Genomic DNA, 14,838 nt, shown 5'->3' with positions numbered 1-14,838 from the left:
TCAATTAAATTGGCACTACTGGTGCTTTTGAAAAACATGAGAAACCTTTGGGATCAATTTGGAAAAAAAGTATTTGGCATTAAAGTTGAAAAAAAATGAAATGCTTAAATTTGACTGAACTTAAAGTAGTACTCCTAGCTGTCTACGTATATTCTTTTGAGAATCAAGTCATATGTAAATGAAGAATAAAAGGAAATAACTGTTGAACCTACTGATATTCTTAAAATTTTTGAAAAAGATGTTTTCATAGAATAAGCAGGCTTCAAAAATGATTTTTGTTACTTTTTACATTTTGAAGGCAATAAGAAAAGAAAGAATCGATTTTTTTCTAGCACAATCAAGTTTAAAGATCGACGGAACAAGATTATGCTTTTATCAAATACTTATAAAACACCGACTCTTTCCCTTTAAAATCCAAAAAGTTACATACACATTTCTTAAAGACTACTGTTCTAAAAGAAAACAATCCATTTTTCTTTTTTACTTCTTCAAAACTACCTAATACATTCGAAATTCATTGCTTTCGGTTCTTTATTTGCCTTGTTGTAAACTAAATTTCATTTCTCAATCAATTTTCAAGTAATTAAAAATTACACACGTAATTAAAGGAAGTAGAATTTTATCTTTCATTTTACTAGAAATATGGAAGTCTTTGAAAGTTATTATAATTTCAATTGTCATTTATCTTAAAATCTCACATAATAAAAAAAATATCGCGTTTCATTTTCATTTTACTTGAAATCCAATAATGATTGGAATACATTGCATTCAACATTTTTGTTCAAGAATTCTAATAAAAAATTGAAATACTTAAATTTTACTTAATTTGGAGTGGTACTCCAAGTTGCCTAATATACATTATTTTTTAGAATCAAATCATAAGTAGTTCTGCTCAATTCACGAAATCTAATAAAAAATTTAATAGTTTAAATTTGACTGTATTTTAAGAAGTATGTCAAGCTACCTACATAGTTTCTTTTTTATAACTAATGTATAGTAGTTCTGTCCAATCTATGAAGTATGATAAAAAATTAAAATGCTTGAATTTGACCGAACTTGGAGTAAGCTAGGGATGATGATTCATGTTTTTTATCAGGAAAATTTGCAAAAGAATAACACACTAGAGTTACTTCTACTGAAGTCTCAAGAAGAGAAAACCAAGCTATTGAGAAAGATTATGAGGTGCATGAAAAACTTGGGGCTTTCTAAAAGGTATTTGAATATTTTGAAATAAAAAATGTGAGATTCAAACTGTTCTTTTAGAAATACAGAAAGGCTCTAAGACATCATTATAGATGGAGAATGCATTACTCAAGATATAATCCAAGAGATATTCAAAAGTAGAGAAAAATGGAAAGAACAAAGCTAGAATTAAGTAAACCAGAACTTGAGAGTTCAAGAAATAGTGGAACAAGATTACTATAGGGACTTAGAAGAGTGGAAGAGTTCGAGAGGCAATGACTGAAAAGGAAACTAAGAATGATGATTCACTTGAGTTACCTCATATCATAACCTTCAACATCAGAAAGATGAGTTAGTCAAATCACGCCTAATCCAAAATCTATCTTGGATCTAGAAGTTAAAAATTTATTAAGATAGTACACGGTCTAAGAACACCTAACAAAGATTTGGCAAGATCTATACTGAGTTAGTTTGCTAAGTTTTTTATCTCAAAAATATGTCATATGCTTTTAAGGATACATTAGTTATGCAATACATAATTTCTTAACATACTCAAGCCCAAGCAACTTTACAATTAGATATGTAAAGAATGTCACCTTCAGCTTAAAGCATATATAACTACATTCTTCTTATCTTGCTTGTATTTAATGACATATGGAAAGGTTTCAATAAATTCCAGTCATCTAGCATTCTTTTTGTTCAACTTACTTTGACCCTTGAGATACTTCAAATATTCATAATCCGAGTGAATGATAAATTTTTTTGAGCCAGAGGTAGTTTTGCTATGTTTCTAATGCCCCCATAAATACATAAAACTCTTCACCGTAAATGTCGGATAGCTCATGGCTGTCCTTTTTAGACTTCCTCTAAAATAAGCAATAGGTTGTTTTAATTGTTATTGTAGCCCTAAAAAAATAAAGAAAAGAAAAAAAGTTATTAATGTCTCCCCATGATTATTAATGTTTAGAGAGTCTAATCTAAGAGAAAAAAAATTTGTCTGAAATTATAGAAAATGAAAAGAATGCATACTTATGAGGAATACGGTTTTTAGTGAACCTTACATAACCAATGACCAATATATAAAGTATATAGCATATGACAAATAATTGCATCATTTAATTAATATGAAAAGAAATATCCTCTTCTCTATGAAAACATCCTCCTCGTCTCTCTAATTGCCTAACAGAGCACATCAATATGTTACAAGTGATCATAAAACTTGATGACATACTTCTTTCTCTTAGATAACTTTTTCAATGCATGCTCGGATTCGAACCTACAAAGAGTTAAGTCTTTCTGCAAATTTAAATGAACAAAAAAAAGAAATGACGAAAGAAAGAAAGTTTTCTACCGAAGGTCAAACTCTACTTTTGCAGTGACTCACTCGCTATAAGTGAATGTCATATGACCTATGAGTAACACATAAATTATACAGTTTATGAATAGCAATTGCATAGTTAAATAAATATGAAATGAAAAATTCTCTTCGGGACAATGATCAAGCCAAGATCCTCCCCCTCTCCATTAAATTGCATAACCGACCATATGAATTTGATATAAATGATCATAAAACTTTATAAAGTACCGAATGGACATGTTACTGCAAATCTATATGAAATAAAGAAACAAGAAAAAGAAAATTTCTCTCAAAGCACAGATTCTACCTTTAACACATTACTAACTGTCAGTGAATGCTGCATAACCTAAGAAGAATACATAGTTACATACAAAACAGATAACAAATATGTTGTTTAATAACTTCAAAATTAAAATGGATGTTTTACCTTATCTTAACACCAACTATGTTGAAATCATCTCATTCCCCTAGTCTACATAAAAGACCACTTCAATATGTTATATGTGATCATAAAACTTGACAAGGTAACTTTTTTCCACTTATGAACTTTTCCAAGTAAGCTCGGATTTATAAATGTATATTTTACTGTGATATTTACATGAAGGAAAGAAAGAAAACAAAGAAAACAAAAGAAAGAAGGAAGAAAGAAAATTCTCTATCAAAGCTCGGATTCTACCTCTAGAATGCATCAATAGTTGTCAACGAGTGTTGCATAACCTATGAGGAATGTATAAGTTACGAGGCATGTAGAAAGCATATGTAACATATGAAGAGGAAACTGAAGCATTACTTCTTCTTGGTAACAATGATGCCAACATCATCCCTTTTTTTAGACCTGTCTAAAAGAGCAAATAAATACATTATAATTGATTATAAAACTTAATAATATACCTCTATCTTATTAGTGAATCTTCATTGCCAGTTTGGATTCAGAACTAGCAAATACATGTATCACTACAAATTTAAATAATGAAAGAAAGAATGAAGGAAAGAAGAAAAGAAAGAAAGGAAGTGAAAAAAGAAATAAAATTTTCCACTGAAATTTAGAATCCACCACCAAAATGCATCATTCATTATGTTCTATCCCATATGACGTATGAGTAAATATAGATTATGTACTATACGATAGCAATTAAATCATTTAGTAAAAAAGAAAAGAAAAATCATCTTTTCGGTAATAACTATGCCAACATTCTCCTCTTCTCTTCGATTTCCTAACATATAATATCAATATTTTATGAGTGACCATAGAACTTGATAATTTACCTTTTTATTGTTGATAAATGTTCCCATACAAGCTTGGATTCAAAGATACCAGAGGCAAATATTGCCACAAATTTAAATGAAAGGAAAAAAAAGATAGAAAAAAGGAAAGAAAGAAGGAAAAAAAAAAATTTATAGTAAAGTTTGAAATCTACCTCTACAATGTACTGCTGGCTATAAATATATCACTTAACCTATGAGTAATACATAAGATTATACAGTATACAAATGATAATTGCATTATTCAACAAATATGAAAATAAAAAATCATCTTTGAGCAACTCTTATGCTAACATCCTCCTCCCATTTTCTTAAATTGCATAATTGATCACGTCAATTTTCTATAATTAATCATAAAACTTGATAAGGTACCGGTTTTTCATTCTTAAACACTTTAATACAATCTCAAATTGAGAGTAACCAAACGGACGCATCACTGCAACTTTAAATAAAAGAAAGAAAGAAAGGAAATAAATAAAAAAGAAACAAAGAAAGAAAAGAAACAAATGCTTCATTTAATAACTATAAAAAGCGAAAAAGAATGTTTTACCTCTTCTTGGTAATAATTATGTCAACATCATCAACTTCTCTTAACCCGCATAAAAAATCATTTCAATATGCTATAAATGATGATAAGTATTTAATGTACTTATTTCCCATGGACCAACTATTCATGCAAGTTCGGATTTAGAGCAAACAGTCTCATTTATCGCTGCAAATTTAATTAAAAGAAATAAACAAAGAAAAGAACAAAGAAAGAAATAAACTTTTCTATCAAAACTCATATTCTACCTCTAATACATCAATCAATGAGTGTTACACAAAGTACCGAGAAAATGTAGATTATGTAGCATCCACATGCCAAAAACATATGAGGAAACAAAGAAAGAGAAAAAAAAGAAAGAAAAACAAAGCAAAACAATGAAAAGTCTGTGTCATAGGGAATCAAACAGTGCATGAATGACTTACCAAATGCATGAATAACTACAAATTTAAATGATGAAAGAAAGAAAAAAAGGAAACAAAGAAAGAAAAGAAACAAATCTTTTGTTCAATAATTATGAAAAGTAAAAAGAATGTTTTACCTCTTCTTGGCAATAATTATGCCAACATCATCCACTCGCCTAAAACACCACTTCAATATGCTATAAGTGATAATAGGTATTTAATGTGTCTATTTCCCATTGACCTACTATTCATGTAAGCTCGGAAATCAAAGAAAGAAAGTCTCCTCAGCAAGGAAGGAAACAAACAAAGAAAGAAGGAATGAAGGAAAGAAAAAGAAAAAGCAAAGCCAAAAAAAGAAAAGTATTTTTGCTTGGAAATTAGCACAGAAATGACTGCAAATTCAATGTTAAAAAATGAATTTGTTTCATAAGAAAGTAATCGAATTTTTTTTTAATGAAAAAGAGAAAAAAAAAAAAGAAAATCATAATACTTTCACGGGTGATCGAATTTGCAAGACAACCAGAGGCTCTAGAAGGCTTTAAATTACCGAGGCAAAAAAATATATGTAGACCATGTACGTTATTGCACCCGTGGCATAAGTAAAAAATAATGAATTAACAGGTCATGCATATTTAAGCTTAATCCATGAAGTCTAACAAAAATTTTAAATGCTTAAATTTAATTGAACTTAGAGTAGTGCACCTAGGTGTCTACATACATTCTTTTTTAAAATCAAGTCATACATACTTTTGCCTAATCCATGAAATCCAACGATAAATTGAAATGCTTAAATTTGACTAAACTTCGAGTAGTACTCCAAGCTGTTACGTACCTTTTCTTTTCGAGAATCAAGTCAAAAATAAAAAATTAATAAATCATATGTATTTAAGTTCAATCTATGAAGTCTAATAAAAATTTTAAATGCTTAATTTGACTAAATTTAGAGTAGTACGCACAAGGTACCTACGTACCTTCTTTTCGAGGATCAACTCATATGTACTTTAGCCTAATCCATAAAGTCTAATAACAAATTGAAAGACCTAAATTTGATTGAATTTGGAATAGTACTCTAAGCTACCTACCTACTCATTTTTCTAGAGGATCAAGTCATACGTAATTCTGCCCCATTTATTTTATTTTCTCTTGGATTTCAAAAAAACTGAAAACAAAATGCAAAGTTCCCTCTTTGTTTTTGGAATGAAAGAGAAATTTAAAATATAGTTTATTTCGAATATTTCTATATTTCAAGTTAAATAAAAGATAAAACTCTAGATTATTCACTTGTGTGATTTTTTATTTTTTCAAGAGAATATGGGAAATGAAATTGAGTCTAGGCAAGATAAATGAAGAATCGAAGGTAATAACATTTGAATCCATCAGTATTTTTGAAAAAGTTGAAAAAGTTACCTTCATAGCACAAACAGCCTTTAAAAATGACTAGTGTTGCTTTTGCATTTTAAAGGCAATAAAAAAATAAAAAATAGATTTTTTCTTAGTATAATTAAGTTTAAAAATTGATGGAACAAGACTACATTCACGTTAAATGTTAAAAAAGTACTGATTCTTTCATTCAAAAGCCAAAAAGCTACATGCGCTTTTCTTAAAGACTCTTTGTCCTCAAAAAAGCAATGCATTTTTCTTTTTCACCTTTTTTAAAAGTACCTAATACATTCGAAATTCATTCCTTTCGGTTATTCATTTGTTTTGTTGTAGACTACAATTCATTTTCTCATCAGGTTTGAAAGAATTGAAAATTACACAAGTGACCAAAAGAAGTAAAATTCATCTTTCATTTTGCTTGAAATATGAAAGTCTTTGAAAGCTATTATAATTTCAAGTTCTCTTTCATCTTGAAATCCGATAAAATTAGAAAGTATTTGCGTTTCATTTTCAATTTACATTAAATCCAACTGTAATTGAAATACATTTCATTTAAACCTTATTATTCATAAAATCTATTAAAATATTGAAATGTTTAAATCTGACTGAACTTGGAGTAGTACTTCAAGCTGCCAACATACCTTCTTTTTGATGATCAAGTCATCTGTAATTCTACACAATCCATAAAATCTAATACGTCAAGCAGCCTACATAACTTCTTTTTTAGTATCAAGTCATACGTAATTCTGCATAATCTATGAAATTTAATAAAAAATTGAGATACTAAATTTGACTAAACTTGAAGTAGTACTCCAAGCTGGCTACATACCTTTTTTCTGAGAATCAAGTCATATATAATTTTGTTCATTTCATTTCATTTTTCATTACACTTTATTAAATTTCAAGAAAACTTAAAATAAAACGTAGTGTTTTCCAACTCTGTTAGATTTTAAGATGAAAGAAAAATTTAAAATATAGTACATTTTAAAGATTTCTCTATTTAAAGAGAAATAAAAGATAAAAATCTACATTGATGCTTGTATGATTTTTAATTACTTAAAGAGATTTTAGAAAATGAAATAGAGTACAATAAGGTAAATGAAGAATCGAAGTCAATAACTATTGAATCTACTGGTATTTTTGAAAATTTTGAAAAAAATATTTTCGTATGACAAACAGGCTTCAAACATGATTTCTGTTACTTTTTGCATTTTGAAAGCAATAAGAAAAGAAAAAATTGAATTTTTCCTATCACAATCAAGTTTAAAGATCAACGAAAAAAGACTATGTTCTCATCAAATGCTAAGAAAGCACCGACTCTTTCCCTTTAAAATTCAAAAAGTTACATACACATTTCTCGAAGTCTATTTGTTCTGAAAGAAAAAAATTCATTTTTCTTTTTTAACTTTTTCAAAACTACTTAATATATTCAAAATTCATTGTTTTCGGTTCTTCATTTGCCTTGTTGTAGACTAAATTTTATTTCTTAGTCATTTTTAAAGTAATCGAAAATTACACACGTAATCAAAAGAAGTAGAATTTCATCTTTTATTTTATTAGAAATATGGAAGTCTTTGAAAGTTACTATAATTTTAATTCTCATTTATCTTGAAATCCCACATAATCAAAAAGGTTCGTGTTTCATTTTCGTGTTTCTTGAAATCCAATAGTGATTGGAACACATTACATTCAACACTTTTGTCCAAGAATTCTAATAAAAGATTAAAATACTTAAATTTTACTTGACTTGGAGTGGTACTCTAAGTTACCTAACATACATTCTTTTTGAGAATCAAATCATAAGTCGTTCTGCTCAATCCACGAAATCCAATAAAAAATTTGATTGTTTAAATTTGACTGAACTTAAAGAAGTACGTCAAGCTACCTACATACCTTCTTTTTGATAACCAAGGTATCCATAGTTCTGTCTAATCTATGAAGTTTGATAAAAGATTAAAATACTTTGACTGAACTTGGAGTAAGCTAGGGATGATGATTCATGTTTTTTATAAGGAAAATTTGCAAAAAAACAACACACTAGAGTTACTTCTATTGAAGTTAGCAATTTGCCTACTGAAGTCTAAGGAAGAGAAAACCAAGTTATTGAGAAAGATTATGAGGTGCATGAAAAACTTGGGGCTTTCTAAAAGGTATTTGAATCTCTGGAAATAAAGAATGTGAAATTCAAAATGTTTTTTTTAGAAATACAGAAAAGACTCTAGGACATCATTATAGATGGAGAATGCATTACTCAATGTATAATCCAAGAGATATTCAGAAGTAAAGAAAAATGGAAAGAACGAAACTATAATTAAGTAAAGCAGAGCTTGCGAATTTAAGAGATAGTGGAACAAGTTTACTATAGGAACTTAGAAGAATGGAAGAGTTTGAGAGACGATGACTGAAAAGGAAACTAGAAATGATGATTCACTTGAGTTAGCTCGTATCATAACCTTCAACATCAGAAGATGAGTTAGTCAAACTATGCCTAATCCAAAATCTATATTGAATTCAAAAGTTAAAAATTTATTAGGATAGTACACGGCCAAGAACACCTAATAAAGATTTGACAAAATCTGTACTGAGTTAGTTTGTTAAGTTTTTTATCTCAAAAATACATGAGTTATGCAATTAGATAAGTAAAAAAGATATACATTCGGGCAAAAGCATCTATAACTACATTCTTCTTATCTTACTTTTATTTAATGATATATGGGAAGGTTTCAACGAATTCCAGTCATCTAATACTCTTTTTGTTCAACTTACTTTGACCCTTGAGATACTTCAAAAATTCATAATTTGTGTGAATGACAAATATTTTTGAGCCAGAGGTAGTTTTATCAAGTTTCTAATGCCCCCACAAGGGCATAAAACCTTTCACCATAAATGTCGGATAGCTCATGGATGCCTTTTTAAGAATTTTTCTGAAATAAGTAATAAGTTATTTTAATCGTTACTGCAACTCTAAAGAAATAAAGAAGAAAAGAAAAAAAGTCATTAATCTCTCACCTTGTTTATTAAGCTTACAGAGTCTTTAGGTCTATTTTCTAGAAGCAAAGTCATTGCAGAGCACAATAGAGTGTAATCCAAGAGAAAGAAAGTTTGTTTGAAATTAGAGAAAATGAAAAGAATGCATACTTATGAGAAATATGTCTCACTTTAAGTGAATCCTACATAAAAAATGAGCAATACATAGAGGATATAGCATGTAACAAACAATTACATCATTTAATTAATATAGAGAGAAATATCTTCTTCTCTATGAAAATAACCTCCTCATTTATCTGATTGTCTAACAAAATACATCAATATGTTATAAGTGATCATAAAACTTTGTGACATACCTCTTTCCCTTAGATAATCTTTTCAATGCATGCTCAGATTCGAACCTACAAAAAGGGCATATCTTTTTGCAAATTTAAATGAAAGAAAAAAGAAAATGATGAAAGAAAGAAAGCTTTCTACCAAAGTTCAAAGCTTTCTACCAAAGTTCAAACTCTACCTCTGTAGTAACTCACTAATCGAATATCATATGACCTATGAATAGCGCATGATTATACAGCATATGGATAGTAATTGCATAGTTAAGTAAATATGAAAATCAAAAATTCTATTCGGGACAATGATCATGCCAAAATCCTCCCCCTCTCTCTTAAATTGCATAACCAACCACGTGAATTTGATATAAATGATCATAAAACTTTATAAGGTACCAAATGAACATATTACTACAAATTTACATGCAATAAGGAAATGAGGAAAAAAAATTTCTCTCAAAGCACAAATTCTACCTTTAACACATTACTAACTATCATTGAATGCTATATAACCTAAGAAGAATACCTAATCACATGCAAAAGAAATAACAAATGTATTGTTCAATAACTTCAAAATTACAATGGATATTTTACCTCCTCTTAATACCAACTACGCCGAAATCATCTCCTTCTCTTAGCCCACCTAAAAGACCACTTCAATATGCTATATGTGAGCATAAAACTTGACAAAACAACTCTTTTCTATTTTTGAACTTTTCAAAGTAAGCTCGGATTTATAAATGTACATTTTGTTCCGGTATTTAAATGAAGAAAGAAAGAAAACAAAGAAAACAAAAGAAAGAAGGAAGAAAGAAAATTCTCTATCAAAGCTTGGATTCTTACTTTAGAATGCATCAATAATCGTTGACAAGTGTTGCATAACCTATGAGGAATGTATAGGTTACGAGGCATGTCGAAAGCATATGTAACATATGAAGAGAAAAATGAAACATTACTTCTTCTTGGCAACAATGATACCAACATCATCCCTTTTTTTGGACCTGCCTAAAAGAGCAAATAAATACATTATAATTGATTATAAAACTTGATAATATATCTTCATCTTATTGGTGAATCTTCATTGCCAGTTTAGATTCAAAACTAGCAAATGCATATATCACTACAAATTTAAATAATGAAAGGAAGAATGAAGAAAAGAAGGAAATAAAGTGAAAAAAAAAATAAAGTTTTCCACTTAAATTTAGAATCCACCACTAAAATGCATCATTCACTATGTTGTGTCCCATAAGACCTATTAGTAAATATAGATTATGTACCACACAATAGTAATTAAATTATTTAGTAAAAAAATAAAAGAAAACATAGATTAATGCTATAGCAATAAACTATTTTTTTCAAATTTTTTTTCTTCTTTTTTAATTAAACTGACAGCGTTAATGTTATTGAAAAATAGTAGAAACTTCTGGAATTAATTTATAATAAAAATATATTTAGCACTAAATTGAAAAATATGACAAAGTTCATGGAATAAAATGGTAATTTGTCTTAATTTCAGTCATCCTCTATCTCCTATATTCAACCCCGCCTATACCTTAGACTGTGAGTATGTTACATCACTCTTGAGAATCAATATCTCCAAAATTTTGAAAATAAGAAAATAATTAATAACTCTAAATCCTACGTCTCAAAATATTTAGTATCTATTATGTACCTGTGCTACGAATTTCTCCAAAGATATATTTTTTTTCTAAACCATGTTGCTTAGTATATGTTATCCAAATGCAGATCAATTTTTCCAAATAAGAAAGTCTAGTTTCATACTATCCTTTGCTTCTGTTTACTTATTTATTTGCAATTAATAGTCAAGATTCTAAGTGACCTGCATTCTTCCAATAAGTAAGGGTTGAACTACTACAATTTTCATCATTTGCAAATCTTCCAATTCACATATAATTAAGGTGTAAATTCTACCATTATTTTTTCTTTACAAACATCAACCCTTCAAACAAATATTTGATCTTACCAGCAACTAATGTTTCGATCAAAGTCCTTCAATAATTCCAATCTTCCTCTATTTCATATATTGAACTCTCTAAATATACCTTTAATCATGAGTATATTACATAATTCTTTAACAAATAATATCTTCAAAATTTTAAAAATAATAAAATGATCGATTATTCTAACTCATAGGTCTCCGAACATTTAGTATATATTATGTACTAGTGTTAAGATTTCTCCAAAGATTATGTGTAATTAGTATAATACCTATTTTGCTAATTAACAATTAACAAAAATATGAAGATTTATTTTTCTATTTCCTAAATTTCCTATTTTCCTAGTTCTTTATATTTAAATCATCTTCCTATTCACTAGATTTTGTAAATTTCCTATTTTTGATGTATTTGGTGCCTATAAATAAGGTACCTAGTTTAATTATTAGACAGGTTATTTATGTTGTTATTCATATATTGAGACACTGCTTTAATTATTGAAATTGGAGATCTCCAAGTTCTTGATCAGAGTTTTCTAAGTCTATATTCCAGCTATGTTTGTCCTACATCAGTTAACTTATTCCAAACAAGGGTAATATATTTATATTTGGTTCATAACTTAGCATATAACTACGAAACATCCACAGCATCAACGTTCTGTTCCCACAACCTAACTGGAACTTGAGAGAACATGTCAAATGTATTTAGAACAGAAGCCTAAAAATCACCTTTGCGTAGTAACTGGATCAACATAATAATTTCATATCAGATTTTTTACTGAAAAAATCTCTTAAAGAAGACCATGAAGATAAAAGAAAAAATATTTTTTTTACTGAAAAAAGAAATGTGAAAGCATGACCAACCTACACCTAGTCAACCCTCTTTGAACTTGACAATCCCATTTGAACAATAACTACGGCTTTCAGAAAATCCATCACCCTGCCCCAGCAATCACAAAGCGGGTAGACGAATTATCTCCCTATAACAGGAATAAACATGGACTACTGCTGAATGCAGACTCGAGCCTGTATTAGACTACAATTCTCATGGTGATAAAAGGAAAACTTGCCTTTAATCTTCAATTACAAGAACATGTTTCAAATGGTCTTAGTCTTCTTTACCAAAGAAATATCATTCTAGTGAGTAGGATCTACTCACCTTTCTCATTCAACAAATACCAGCCTAGAAAAAGTTAAACGCAAAACAACTACCAAAATCACATTAAAGAATAAGTCCTCGAATGACAGGGGCAAGGGCAAATAATAAATACTGAAATCAATCACCAAATCTAAAGTTTGGAGAATTTAACCAACTGAAAAAAAAAATCATCCTTTTTAAAGAAAATATAAAGTTCTGTCATAGAAGATAGAAGAGCATTCAAACGGACATGCCAGCAGAATTTGTCAAAATGGAACTATCAACAGAATTAGAGAGAATCAGAGATCTTTTCATGCACTCAAAGAAGATACAGAAAGGAGAGGACAAAAGATATATAGATGAACGAACTGCTGCTACGTTTAAATCAAGAAAGAACTGAAACTAGTATAGAAACAATTTTATGAAAACCAAATACATTAAACAAGAAGAACGAGTTAATAGAAGAAAAAAAAAGAGAGAAAAAAAGAAAGAAATGAAAACCCATGAAGAGAGTAAGTAGATAAAATTATGAAAGCTAATATGGGAAATTTAAATCAAGAAACAAGATAACTACTGCCATCTTTTCTGTAAAATTCAAATCTAAAAATCCAAACCAAGAATGGCGGTAGAAAGAAACAAGAAAAAATAGATCTCTCCAATTAAAGAAAGGTGCTGGTATGTTTTGAACGAGAAAGAACTGGAATTAACATAGAAACAATTTTATGGAAAACAAAAACAGCAAACAAGAAGAACTAATAAATAAAAGAAAAAAAATTCAAAAAAGAGAAATTATGAAAACCCAGATTAAGAAGTTATGCAAAACAGAACCCAAAGTCCCTATCCAACTCCATGAAGAAGAACCAAATAAATAAAACTTCATGAAGAAAGTCAGTCTGTAAAATTATTAAAGCTAATACACGATATTTAAATCAAGAAACAAGAAAATTGCTGCAATCCTTTCTGTAAAATTCAAGTCTAAAAAGTCCAAATCAAGAATGGTGGTAGAAAGAAACAAGAAAAAAAGAAATCTCCCTAATTAAAGAAAGGTGCTGATACGTTTAAATCAAGAAAGAACTGGAATTAATACATAAACAATTTAAACAAAACCAAAAACATTAAACAAGAAGAACGAATAAATATAAGACAAAATTTGGGAAAAAATATTATGAAAACCCAGATTAAGAAGGTATGCGAACAGAACCCCAAAGTCAAATCTGCAAACTCCATGAAAGAAGAACCAAATAAATTAAATTTCATGAAGAGAGTAAGTCTATAGAGAGTAAGTCTTCAAAATTATTAAAGGTAATCCCAGATATTTAAATCAAGAAACAAGAAAACTGCTGCTACCCCTTCGGTAAAATTCAAGTCTAAAAAGTCCAAATCAAGAATGGTGGTAGAAAGAAACAAGAAAAAGAAATCTCCCCAATTAAAGAAAGGTGCCGGTATGTTTAAATCAAGAAGGAACTGGAATTAATACAGAAAAAATTTTAATCAAAACCAAAAACATCAAACAATAAGAACGAATTAATAGGAGATAAAGACTAGAAAAAATAAATAAATTCCATGAAAGAATAACTAAATAAATCAAACTCCATGAACGATCATATATCAATATCAACAGCATAAGTAATCACCTCCGGCCACCGCTGGTCCCTCAAGAGAAACCCATCTCTCTTATTTTCGATCTTCTTCGTCGCTCTTCCTGATCTTCTTTTCTTTCTCTCTTTGTTTCTTTGCTCTCCGAAAACTGAAGAAAAAACAGAACGCTAGAAAATAACCAAGTTTAACTTTCTTCTTTTTTATCTTCTTCTTCCTTCTCTCTTTCTGATATTCTTATCTTCCTCTCTCAACATTGACGAGGAAGAAGAGCTTCAGATCCGTCTGTTCTTTTCTATCTCTTTCCCTAATTCTCTCTTTCTGTTATGCTTATGTTCTCTACTTCTCTCTGGGCAAGGCTAGTGAGCAACAGAGACTGAAATTTGAAAGAATGACGAAAGGAAGGAAGCAGGTGGTCTGATGGAGGGAATTTCAAAACTGTGAGGTGTTAGTCAGACAGTCGACATATTTAAATAGACTCAGAAAAAAAAAATAAAAAAAGCTGCGAGTAAAAAGCTTTTCCAACCAGACTCGGCCAGAACGACGTCGTAGTTAGAGCCGGCAAGCATAGGACAACGGTTATTATTTAGACTGAAGTTAAGAGTTAATTTTGTTATATTTTATACAAATTTAAAATATAAAATAGTGAGCAAAATCTATCTCTGTGGTAGAAAAAGTATAGTGGGGAAGATAAGCCTGGCCC

General features: G+C 29.2%; 1 long non-coding RNA gene across 1 annotated transcript; it reads right to left on the bottom strand.

Annotated features, from left to right (window-relative positions):
* Nucleotides 1–9,268: 9,268 nt before the first annotated feature.
* Nucleotides 9,269–14,760, bottom strand: LOC148268974 (uncharacterized). The gene is made up of 2 exons (XR_015817251.1): nt 14,174–14,760; nt 9,269–10,452 (listed from the first exon to the last, which is right to left on the bottom strand). It is a non-coding gene; the product is annotated as an uncharacterized LOC148268974 (long non-coding RNA).
* Between the last annotated feature and the right edge of the window lie 78 nt (nt 14,761–14,838).

This window comes from Carica papaya, chromosome 2 (assembly GCF_054855325.1).
Source record: "Carica papaya isolate Zhongbai chromosome 2, ASM5485532v1, whole genome shotgun sequence".
NCBI classification, from domain to species: Eukaryota; Viridiplantae; Streptophyta; class Magnoliopsida; order Brassicales; family Caricaceae; genus Carica; species Carica papaya.
This window is presented reverse-complemented; position numbering and strand designations above follow the sequence as displayed.